General features: G+C 43.8%; 2 long non-coding RNA genes across 2 annotated transcripts; one reads left to right on the plus strand and one right to left on the minus strand.

Annotated features, from left to right (window-relative positions):
• Positions 1–447: 447 nt before the first annotated feature.
• Positions 448–4,205, minus strand: LOC118362943 (uncharacterized). The gene is made up of 3 exons (XR_004821290.2): positions 3,980–4,205; positions 2,064–2,137; positions 448–1,725 (listed from the first exon to the last, which is right to left on the minus strand). It is a non-coding gene; the product is annotated as an uncharacterized LOC118362943 (long non-coding RNA).
• Positions 4,206–9,346: 5,141 nt separating this feature from the next.
• On the plus strand, positions 9,347–11,927 carry LOC118362946 (uncharacterized). The gene is made up of 2 exons (XR_004821291.2): positions 9,347–10,049; positions 10,681–11,927. It is a non-coding gene; the product is annotated as an uncharacterized LOC118362946 (long non-coding RNA).
• Positions 11,928–13,040: the final 1,113 nt, after the last annotated feature.

The following is a 13,040-nucleotide window of genomic DNA, read 5'->3' on the forward strand; positions in this document are numbered from 1 at the left end:
GAGGTTTTCAGGGAGAGCAGGGAGAGGAGAGGAGCAGCCATCAGCCTGAATCATCTTGACAAGGCAGCATGGCCCAATTACACCAGAGCTCCATCCAGCTTTGATGTGGCGGAAAAGCAGAGAGATAGGGGCAAATCGCACAGCCATATTATGGTAATGATGCGATTTAATCCTGCCACTAAACTTTATGTAGCTTGTTTAAAGAAATATGCTTACACTAATTACAGAGACTGGGAGAGAGAGGGGTTGGGTGAGATTGGGTGGGTCGGAGGGTAGGGTTGCTGGTGATGGGGGGGGTTCGACTCTAAAAAGTACAGCTCATAAATGTTGTAAACGAAAATGAGACAAAGTGAACTTATCTGAGTTTAATTATACATCCAACATCAGTGAAAAGGTGAGGGGGTGGGGGGGGGTGGAGGAGGTGTACATATGCAGACTCAGAACCTATTGGGTGATCATCTTTAATTAACTCATCACAGGTAGAGAGGGAGTAGGAGAAGATAGAGAGATACAAAGAGAAAGGGAAAGAGGGATCCAGAGAGAGAGGGAGAGAGAGAGAGAGGGGAACGAGAGAGACTGTGGGAAAAAGAGAAAATGGACGAGTGTGTAAACGAGGGGGAGATCCAGAGAGATATGAGAGAGTGGGAAAAGAGGGGGAAAGGGGGAGAAGGGGGGCTACAATGAAAGCATGATAATAATCAGGCTGTAATTAACTTGTCACTTCAATTACAGCTCTTCAGATTGGAATTGTCTTGGGTTGCGGCACAGAGCCCTGTCTATACGCCTGGTTAATTAGTCCAGCGAGTGGCCGTGCTCGCTGCCGCTGCATCTCTCCCCACGCCGCCGTCACGCCTGCAGCACATTCGTTTATTGTTACAGGTGATTGGTCATTGGCTAGCATGGAGCCGCCATACACACACACATCAAATACATTATGAAGCTGTGTGCTGATCGCTCATCAGAGAGAAGCCATCAGAATCACCTAGACATCCTCCAAAAGAAACTAACTGAGACGTCAGTCTTGATAGGTTAGAATATAGACACTGAAGATAATGACTGAAATCCACTGAATTATGAATAAATACATCAGAGAATATCCACAGAGCTACAAGTGCAAGAGGAGGAGTTGAGAAATCAACCGTAACTGGCTAAGCTAGCAATGAACACACCTGGCTGGCTAAGCTAGCAATGAACACACCTGGCTGGCTGAGCTAGCAATGAACACACCTGGCTGGCTAAGCTAGCAATGAACACACCTGGCTGGCTAAGCTAGCAATGAACACACCTGGCTGGCTAAGCTAGCAATGAACACACCTGGCTGGCACGTCTGATATTTATTCTGGTCATCATAGGTCAACACTGAGAAGTGCAATGAGAACCGTGAACCACCTCCTCAGGTATCTGTACACAGCAGCGGGGTGGCCACCATGACAGCTAAAGTTACAGAGAGCAAATTACCTGAATAATGGAAGCCATGTTACATCAACATGACACCAAACACATCTGTCTTTGATCTCAAAACATTGACCAAATTTGAACATATCTTTTACTTTGATAATAATGTTCCCTTGTCCTTTATCCCAGGGCTTGATGTCCTCATTTATGACCATTCCACCTGGTTGGTCAATCAATCTCCAAAGCAGCAGGCCTCAACCCATATGTTCAAAAGGTGACAAGGTACATCACATGGAATCCCAGACGGTGTCAGCATTCAGACTCTCTCATCTAAAGTAGAAACAATAGGAGTTAGGGTTTAAAAGCCCATATGAATATCACTAAAAACAGTACTAACACAACACAGAATAGACATCTATCTGTATGCTTTCTAGGGATACAAGTGTGCCTTTAGTAGTATCTGCTGTATATTCATGTATTACTATGGTAAACATCAACTGGTATCAAGAGGTACAAAAGGCAACATCAGGAACTGTTTTGCATGTTTCTTAGAAGTGCAACAAAGAGATGAAGGATTCTAAGAAATACTTAACTACATGAATGTGCAGTGATAAAAATACATTTAGACAAATAGTACAATCTCTAGAACATTCTGTCCTCTGTGTTACCTCTCTTTCTCTCTTTCGTTGTAGAGAGATGTTTCTCCAGGGACTGAAGAATTCTTCTCACTTTGTTAGGATTCCTATCCAACAGAGCACATTTTTCTGACTGCATGTACAGTTGAAGTCTGAAGTTTACATACACTTAGGTTTGAGTCATTAAAACTAGTTTTTGACACAAGTAATTTTTCCAACAATTGTTTACAGGCAGATTATTTCACTTATAATTCACTGTATCACAATTCCAGTGGGCCCAAAGTTTATATACACTAAGTTGACTGTGTCTTTGAACTGCTTGGAAAATTCCAGAAAATTATGTCATGGCTTTATAGGCTTCTGATAGGCTAATTGACATAATTTGAGCCAATTGGAGCTGTACCTGTGGATGTATTTCAAGACCTATCATGAAACTCGGTGCCTCTTTGCTTGAGAAAATCAAAAGAAATCAGCCAAGACCAAGAAAACAATTGTAGACCTCCACAAGTCTGGTTCATCCTTGGGAGCAATTCCCAAATGCCTGAAGGCACCACGTTCATCTGTACAAACAGTAGTACCAAGTATAAACACCATGGGACCACACAGCCATAATACCGCTCAGGAAGGAGACGCGTTCTGTCTCCTAGAGATGAACGTACTTTGGTGCGAAAAGTGCAAATCAATCCCAGAACAACAGCAAAGGACCTTGTGAAGATGCTGGAGCAAACAGGTACAAAAGTATTTATAGCCACAGTAAAACGAGTCCTGTATCGACACAACCTGAAAGGCCGCTCAGAAGGAAGAAGCCACTGCTCCAAAACCGCCATAAACAAGCCAGACCATGGGTTGCAACTGCACATGGGGACAAAGATCATACTTTTTTGGAGAAATGTTCTCTGGTCTGATGAAACAAACAAAACTGTTTAGCCATAATGACCATTGTTATGTTTGGAGGAAAAGGGGGAGACTGGCAAGCCAAAGTACACCATCCCAACCGTGAAGCATGAGGGTGGCAGCATCATGTTGTGGGGGTCCTTTGCTGCAGCCCCACAAGGGACTGGTGCACTTCACAAAATAGATGGTTTCATGAGGTAGGGAAATTATGTTGATATATGGAAGCAACATCTCAAGACATCAGTCAGGAAGTTAAAGCATGGTCGCAAATTAGTCTTAAAATGGACAATGACCCCAAGCATACTTCCAAAGTTGTGGCAAAATGGCTTAAGGACAACAAAGTCAAGGTATTGGAGTTGCCATCACAAAGCCCTGACCTCAATCCTATGGAACATTTGTGGACAGAACTGAAAAAGCGTATGCGAGCAAGGAGGCCTAAAAACCTGACTCAGTTACACTAGCTTGTGGAAGGCTACCTGAAACGTTTGACCCAAGTTATACAATTTAACGGCAATGTTACCAAATACTAATTGAGTGTATGTAAACTTCTGACCCACTGGGAATGTGATGAAAGAAATAAAAGCTGAACTAAATCAGTCTCTCTACTATTATTCTGACGTTTCACATTCTTAAAATAAAGTGGTGATCCTAACTGACAGGGAATTTTTACAAGGATTAAATGTCAGGAATTGTGAAAAACTTAGTTTAAATGTATTTGGCTAAGGTGTATGTAATCGTCCGTATTATCACATCATCACTGTATTATCACAGCTCTCTGTGAATGTCCCCAGGTAGGCTAAGCAGAACTTCCACTACTGTTATACATTATTTATAGTGTGTTAAGCTTTCTGGGCAAGGTAATGCACGCAATGGGGCTCATTATACTTTATTAATGTGTCTGTCTACATTCAGGCACAAGCACAAACAAGTCGATATAAACAAGGTGTTGTGCTTCCACTTAACCCCAAAATAGCTTCACGTTTTATGTTGTCTGAAGCAATATGTTCTTAAAACATTTGTTGGTTCATCCACCCCAAACCACTGCAGTAACTCACCTGGCATGGGGCAGCCCAATGTGAATGGGCCAGTGTTGGCAGATGGAGAGTATTGATTTATCCAGCTCAGTTGTTGCCAGAGCATCTTCACCATCAGAGGAAGAATCCTGAACCAGCCTGCTATTTCCTGTCTTTTTGATCCATTAGCTGCTGCCTGGGGACACCGCTGCAGGCAGGCACATGAGAGATGTGTGATACAGCTGAGCTTGAAAGCAGACAGCTTATATGAGGCTGGCCAACGTAAGCTCTGGCGATTGTTGTCCTGAGCTAAACAGTCGACTTCAGAAACGAACAGTAACAATTTACCATGGGAAAGTTATGGAGGCAGGGGATTTCAGAAACGGGCAGTAACATTTTACCATGGGAAAGTTATGGAGGCAGGGGATTTCTGAAACCAGGGGTCAGACAATAAAGTTCATAGCCAACGTGGCAGAACTTTGTAAAAATCAAGCTGAACAATAGATTTGATCAACATAGCAATGTATTATTACAGTCAGTATTGATCAAGCTGATGTCAGAGTAAAGGTTAGCTTCATTAACACAATGATTGATGGTTTAGAGGGAGTCCTAGGGGAATGGTAGGTCTCTGGTTAGAAGTTACACCCTTGTACGAAAACATTGTTCCTCTGTGAATGTCTGCCATTAGAAATATGTCATCCACTTGAGGTCATGCTGTCTTGGTCACTGGAGAGGACTGGAGAGGAATTGGCTATGAGCTGCTGGTTGGTGGTTTGAGAGGAACTTGATGACACAAACAAATGGCTGCTGGACTGAAGTTGTGTCTGAAATGGTGTCCCAAATGGCACCCTATTCTCTGCATAGTGCCCTATGGACCCTGGTCAAAAGGACCCTGACCCTGCCCTATGGACCCAGGTCACTGCATATGGAATAAGATGCCATTTGGGACACAGCCTGTGAGTCAAGCCGATTCTTATTCACAGTGGACATCTGTGGTTGCGCTCCGACCTCAAGCCTAGCTAGGCTTCTGAAGTGGTATTGTCTGATATTGTCATTGCTGGACAACATGCAAATCTAGTGGTGATCTGTTTATAGTTAGCGGTTTAAAGTCTTGAGTATTCACCCAAAACAGCACACCTTCCCCTTTCTTTAGTGGGCCTCTGGTGCGTTTCAGATACTGGGAGAGGCAAGTGATAATTTCTAGAGCAATCTGTTTTTGATATTGTTATAATCATCCATGTGAAAGACACATAACACCAAGGATGACAACAGAGAAGGGAAATGCATACCTCATGTATAACCTGGCATGAAAAACCTGATGGGAGTCGAGAAGAGATAGAAGATTCAAATTAGCCCTGTTATCATATTAGCTCTTCCACGGTGACTAGCCAACAGAGTTGGGTTCAAATAATATGTGAAATCATTCAAATACTGTTAGCGTTTGCTCTAGCCTGCATGGACTGCCAGATGGGCGAGTTTACAGTTTTGGGGCTGTTGATAAATGTAGCCAGGGAAGTTCAATCAAGAACAGATAAAGTACTTAAAAATATTTTTTAAGTATTTGAACCCAGGTCTGCTAGCCCATGGGTGGACTGCTAACCTGGACCTGACCCAACCCTACAGTAGATGGAGGCTCTCTGCTGTGTCTCAGATCTTTTGGACAATTTTAGCCAATAGCAACATACCATACTGCACTAGGTTCGAATAGTCCCCACGATATGCAACTTTTCAGGGAAGTCAGGAACCAATACACACAGTCATTTAGGAAAGCAAAGGCTAGCTTTTTCAAACAGAAATTTGCATCCTGCAGCTCTAACGCCAAAAGTTAATGGAGAATAAGAGCACCAAGTTAACAAACAGATCACCGACCATTTCATAACTTCTCCACTATTCAATCTGGTTTCCGAGCTGGTCATGGGTGCACCTCAGACACGCTCAAGGTCCTAAACAATATCATAACCAGCATCGATAAAAGACAGTACTGTGCAGCCGTCTTCATCGACCTGCTAAGGATTTCGACTCTGTCAATCACTGCATTCTTATCGGCAGACTCAATAGCCTTGATTTCTCAAATGACTGCCTCGCCTGGTTCACCAACTACTTCTCAGATAGAGTTCAGTGTGTCAAATCGGAGGGCCTGTTGTCCGGACCTCTGGCAGTCTCTATGGGGGAACCGCAGGGTTCAATTCTCGGGCTGACTCTTTTCTCTGTATATATCAATGCAGTGATTGACAGAGCTCTTGCTGCGGGTGATTCCTTGATCCACCTCTATGCAGACGACACCATTCTGTATACATCTGGCCCTTCTTTGGACACTGTGTTAACAAACCTCCACACGAGCTTCAATTTCATACAACACCCCTTCCATGGCCTCCAACTCTTAAACGCTAGTAAAACTAAATGCATGCTCTTTAACCGATTGCTGCCCGCACACGCCCGCTCGACTAGCATCACTACTCTGGACGGTTTTGACTTAGAATATGTGGACATATACAAATACATAGGTGTCTTCCAGACTCATATTAAGCATCTCCAAATCAAAATTAAATCTAGAATCGGCTTCCTATTTCGCAACAAAGCCTCCTTCACTTACGCTGCCAAACATACCCTCGTGAAACTGACTATCCTACCGATCTTCGACTTCGGCGGTCATTTACAAAATAGCCTCCAACACTCTACTCAGCAAACTGGAGGCAGTCTATCACAGTGCCATCCGTTTTGTCACCAAGCCCCACATACCACCCATCACTGCGACCTGTATGCTCTCGTCGGCTGGCCCTCGCTACATATTCATCGCCAGACCCACTGGCTCCAGGTCATCTATACGTCTTTGCTAGGTAAATCTCTGCCTTATCTCAGCTCACTGGTCACCATAACAACACCCACCCCTAGCAGGCGCTCAAGCAGGTATAGCTCACTGGTCATCCCCAAAGCCAACACCTCCTTTGGCCGCCTTTCCTTCCAGTTCTCTGCTGCCAATGACTGGAACAAATTTCAAAAATCGCTGAAGTTGGAGACTTATATCTCCCTCACTAACTTTAAGCATAATCTATGTGAGCAGCTCACCGATTGCTGCAGCTGTACACAGCCCATCTGTAAATAGTCCATCCAACTACCTACCTCATCCCATATTTTTTTTATTTACTTTTTTTGCTCTTTTGCACACTAGTATTTTTACTTGCACATCATCATCTGCACATCTATCACGTCAGTATTAATTTGCTAAATTGTAATTACTTTTCTACTATGGCCTATTTATTTCCATACCGCCTTACTCCATTTGCACACACTGTATAGATTTTTATATTGTTATTGACTGTATGTTTGTTTATTCCACGTGTAACTCTGTGTTGTTGTTTTTTGTCTCACTGCTTGGCTTTATCTTGGCCAGGTCGCAGTTGTAAATGAGAACTTGTTCTCAATTGGCCTACCTGGTTAAATAAAGGTGAAATAAATAAAAAATCATCAATCTAGCTCACTATTGCCACTTGAAGTTGTAACCCTACTTACAAGTCATTATGGTCATTAAGGAGGATCCACCTAGCTAACTCTTCATAGCTGTCATCATTGATGGGGGTTGTTTTGGCCTACTAGCTACACGGGGGACATCACATTAACAAAGAAACCTTTGGAAATCAGTCATTTACCAGGGTTTGGTTTTAGGTTAAAAGACACAAGAATAAAGTCTGACAATAACTTGGTGATAGCAGCTGTTATGTTGATTCACATCGAATCAAAGCCTTCCATGTGTTTCTTTCTGGGAGGGTAGGATATGGAAGAAGCACAGCCAACATGTTTTAAAGTTGCCATAAAAACAAGTCTCTCTCCTCACACGGTCATTACGTGGGAGGGGGAGAGTTCAGAACCCTCACAGAAACACATTGTTAAAAGCTGGAGCAATAAATGCTGAAAACTGCAAACAACAACAGAATACACGGCCATGTTGGAGAGGAGAGATGCAGGAATGTGAGAGGTGACTGTTCCCAGATTGATTTATGAGATAATGCTGATGATCTCCCACTACTTAACACATCTGTACATGTACCCAAACACATACACACGTGCAGGCACACGCATGCGCACACACACACACAACAAGAAACACTGACACAAACACACAAGTAGTATTGCCACATAATCAGCATCACAATCAATTAAACTACATTGAATTTATAGAGCACATCTCAAACCAGGCCTAAAAATGACATGAGAGACAGATGATGTAGAGGGACCACTCCCTATCTACCTCACCAAGTACATTCCACATGACAGTTGGTGCATCTGAGCTCATCTTGTGTGAATTGTGGTCTGGCACATGGCAAGTATGGCAAGGAAGTGCTACAATCATGGATACAGATGCTCTCATACCTCACTTGTAAATAAGGCCTCAGATAGATCAGATACACCGAACATAACGGTCAAGCAAAAAATGTCCACGTTCAACATCCTTCAATCTGTCATTGCAGTAGTTTGTGAAAGTCAAAAGGTGATGCTAAAGAAAGTAAAATACAACCATAAAGTTATCACAGTCCTCAGATGGCGTTGAGTTTAGTTTACGAGAATGACGCCATACCAATACCAGATCTGTGTGTTATTAGAAGTGACATGGTCATTATACACTGACACAGCATCCCTGATCCAGTGAGGCATAAAAATGTCCTACTAAAACGGCAACATAAACACGCTGATAAATTACATTTATATGCCATCAAGCTGCGACATTGGCTGACACTAGAATGTTTCTTTCTGGGCTCTGAGCTCTGCTGAGGAGAGGAGGCCATGGTTCTCATTATCCACTCCGGGAGAACGAGCGCTGCAGAGATGCTAATGAAATATACACAGACAGCGACCATTGTACAGCAAATTAGAGACTGAACCAACTCTAGTCAGGAAGAGGCTGGAGAAGAGAGGAAGTGATAAGAGGAAGCTAGTGATAAAGCTCTACTGGTGTATACCTTGCTGAGGTTTCACTGTAAAGAGATGGGATGGTAGAGGGTCAGTTGTGATTGTTCCCTTGACCTGTCTGATATCAACATTTTCAAATTGTATACAGTGATCTAAAAAAAAAATTACTGAAAGAACTCAACCTGTTATCAAGGTGATATGGACTCTGGGTCAAGCACTGTCTGACATGCAAGCTAGCCGTCTGCATTGGAAGCTGATGGGGGTAAACAGTTCACAAAGGTCACTCGCTCCTGTCTCTCTTCCTGTCAAGCCCTGACCATAGAGATCCCTTGTTTCTCTATGATGTAGTAGGTCAGGGCGTGACTGGGGGTATTCTAGTTTATTTTTTCTATGTTGGTGATTTGTATGATTCCCAATTAGAGGCAGCTGGTAATCAGTGTCTCTAATTGGGGGATCATATTTAAGTAGCATTTTTCCCACCTGTGTTTGTGGGATATTATTTTGTGTTTTGTGCATGTGCACCACGTAGTCACGTTTCGTTGTTAGTTTATTAATTTATTTGTTTTGTTTTTTGCTAAGTTTCACTTTATAATAAATATGTGGAACTCAACATCCGCTGCGCCTTGGTCCGTCTCTCCTCACGTACGTGACAGAATATCCCACCAACCAAGGACCAAGCAGCGTGCTACGATGGGGAAAATAAGTTGGACCTGGGAGGAAATAATGGAAGGACAGGAGATCCTTCCTTGGCAGGAGTCACAGAGGACACAAGGTGAGAAGGGTGGAAAGCGACGACGCCGGGATTCACGGCCACAGAGAATGCCAAAAAACAGGCTGAAAATATTTGGGGGGGGCACAAGGGGTGGTCAGCAGAGCCGAGGAGTGAACCAGAGCCAGTCTGGGAGAAGAGGGAGATCTCTTCCAAAGATCTCAGAAAGAAAGCGGTCTGTAATGTAATGGAACAAACCCTTGGGTCCTGAGCAGTGAGCACAGATGTACTGACCGGGGAGTTGGAACAACACAAAAGACAAGGGCTTGAATCCACTGGGAGTGTTGGAGGAATTTCTATAATGGCTAATGTCTTAAATAGGCCATAAGAAATAATACAACACAGAGCATGACCACATGACGCCAAAAGATGAGAAAATGGCTAAATAACAGTTACACTCTGGATTCCTGAAAAATAAGCAACTCATTAACCATTGAGGTAATAGGCTAATTTCCTATTTTGCAGACTTAGGTTTATGGGACAAATTTCAAACATACGTTTTTATTAAAAATAGGTGTGTCCAGCAGACCGTGCCATAAAAATGATATTTGGTTTCCTTTAATGTATCACCAGAATAAGCTTGTATTCTTGTGGTATTATTCTACAACTGTAAAGGCACATTCAACAACAATTATAGAAATGGTCCAGATTTATTGCCAAGACCAATTAATTTCTGTTTGACCTCCGGGTTCACTCAAGCAGCCATTTTCATAAATCCATGCTTGAACGGATTTATTGAAAAACCATAAGCAGGGTTCTCCAGACGATCTGTGAATTTCCTGACTGAGTTGGTGATGGCTCTATGTGTTTTAGACCATGGTATATTACGGTTCTTTGAAGCTTAACTGGTCATTGGCAATGGAAGGGTCAGAATATAAAACTCTGACGGTTATGACTCTCACAAGGGCCTGTAGCCCTTAATAGTAGCATGATTATAATAGCCTCTAGTCTATAGTCATCTAAAATCAGTCAGAAAATAAAATATCCAGAGGTGGTAATGGGAAAGTTACCTCAAAGTCTTTGAGGAATAATTTCGGCACTTTGTTCAGCGTCTTTTTGCCTATGGCAGGTGCCCTTTCTCACGCTCTCACTGTGAGCATATGGACCTGTCCAGGAGAGGCCCTAGTTGAAGCCAGAACCAACCGCAAGCTGCCAAAGCACTGTCACACCTGAGTACAGAAGATCAAAGAGACTAACAGTGCCTACAACCGCACAGCTGCTGCACGGGCCAAGCTTTCATCACTACTGCTGCTCCCTGCACCTTCACACATGTGTTTCCAAGGTCGGCCACTAACACGGCTGTTTACCTGTTATAGCTGGATCTGGGGAACCAGTGACTGAAGGACAGAAGGACGGACAGACAGACGAACTGACTGACGGACGGTCATGGGAACTTTCACCCATGTCTCCATGCTGTTATATGGGGTTTCACATTTCAGACCTCTGGTTTGTGTAAGTTTTTGTTTGTTTGTTTTCTTGTTTAATCGTGGAAAGCCACAAGCAGAGGGGAGAATGCCAGGAGAGAGCTTCTGCCATCTTGCTCAGCCAAACCAACCCAGTGGGGTTTAATTGCAGTGGGGTTTCCACTTGTAAAACAACAGCTTTGGCTGGCAATAGAGAGAGAGAGAGACAGGCAGCTTTTCCTAGCAGCGAGCGGAGGAGCAAGGCGGAGGAGGAGTAGAGAGTTGTCGGCTCGGCACCAAGCTCGGTGGTGCTCCACATTGGGACCGTCGTTAAGAGAATTCCGCAGGGACTTCTGGGGGATTAAATACTGAGTTAAACCAGGCAGCAACCTCTCTCCACACCACAAAACATCCCCGAAAAAACTGTGAATTCATCCGAGCAACAACTAACGAACAAACAAACAAACAAATAAACAAAGAAGTTGACAGATATTGATAATGTTTTTGGCGAGAACAGTATTTTGGAAATGTGTGTGTCATTATGGTTCTGTAAGATATTTGGGGTCGTGGAGGTTAGAGGGAGAAAGACAGGTCTGTATAGGTCTGCTGCAACGCAATCCCCATTTAACAAACATCATTTAGGTAATGTTATTGACTTCTCAAACCAACTAAACCTTTAGCCTGGATTGATCTGGAAAAAATCACCAAGGGTTCTCGTAATGCTTTAAGCCCTTTCGTTTCCTGAGGGGAATTTATCTTAGTTCCTCTACAGAGAACAGACAGTGAAATGTGGGGCGCTGTTCTTTACACGGTGTACTTTTCTTTTGCTTTAATCAAACCCACCTCTTAGAGAGAATGAACATGTTGAAAGAAACACAGAGGCCTACAAAATAAAAAACTATTATCAACCGTTCTTCGCAGGCTTCTTTTGTGACTGTCAACTTGTAACAGTGCATTGGCCTTTTAGCCATATTGCTTGAATATTACTGTGGCCCTTTGGCCATGTTACTGTGGCCCTTTGGCCATGTTGCTTTGGCCATGTTGCTTTGGCCATGTTAATGTGGCCCTTTGGCCATGTTGCTTTGGCCATGTTGCTTTGGCAATGTTACTGTGGTCCTTTGGCCATGTTGCTTTGGCCATGTTACTGTGGCCCTTTGGCCATGTTGCTTTGGCCATGTTACTGTGGCCCTTTGGCCATGTTGCTTTGGCCATGTTGCTTTGGCCATGTTAATGTGGCCCTTTGGCCATGTTGCTTTGGCCATGTTGCTTTGGCCATGTTACTGTGGTCCTTTGGCCATGTTGCTTTGGCCATGTTACTGTGGCCCTTTGGCCATGTTGCTTTGGCCATGTTACTTTGGCCATGTTACTGTGGTCCTTTGGCCATGTTGCTTTGGCCATGTTACTGTGGCCCTTTGGCCATGTTGCTTTGGCCATGTTGCTTTGGCAATGTTGTTTTGGCCATGTTGCTTTGGCCATAATGCTTTGGCCATGTTACTGTGGACCTTTGGCCATGTTGCTTTGGCCCTTTGGCCATGTTGCTTTGGCCATGTTACTGTGGCCCTTTGACCATGTTGCTTTGGCCATGTTGCTTTGGCCATGTTACTGTGGCCCTTTGGCCATGTTGCTTTGGCCATGTTGCTTTGGCCATGTTACTGTGGCCCTTTGGCCATGTTGCTTTGGCCATGTTACTTTGGCCATGTTACTGTGGCCATTTGGCCATGTTGCTTTGGCCATGTTACTGTGGACCTTTGGCCATGTTGCTTTGGCCATGTTACTGTGGCCCTTTGGCCATGTTGTTTTGGCCATGTTACTGTGGCCCTTTGGCCATGTTGCTTTGGCCATGTTACTGTGGCCCTTTGGCCATGATGCTTTGGCCATGTCACTGTGGCCCTTTGGCCATGTTACTGTGGCACTTTGGCCATGTTGCTTCGGCCATGATGCTTTGGCCATGTTACTGTTGGCCCTTTGGCCATCTTGCTTTGGCCATGTCACTGTGGCCCTTTGGCCATGTTTCTTAGGCCATGTT

Source organism: Oncorhynchus keta, unplaced genomic scaffold (genome assembly GCF_023373465.1).
Source record: "Oncorhynchus keta strain PuntledgeMale-10-30-2019 unplaced genomic scaffold, Oket_V2 Un_scaffold_275_pilon_pilon, whole genome shotgun sequence".
Taxonomy (NCBI): Eukaryota; Metazoa; Chordata; class Actinopteri; order Salmoniformes; family Salmonidae; genus Oncorhynchus; species Oncorhynchus keta.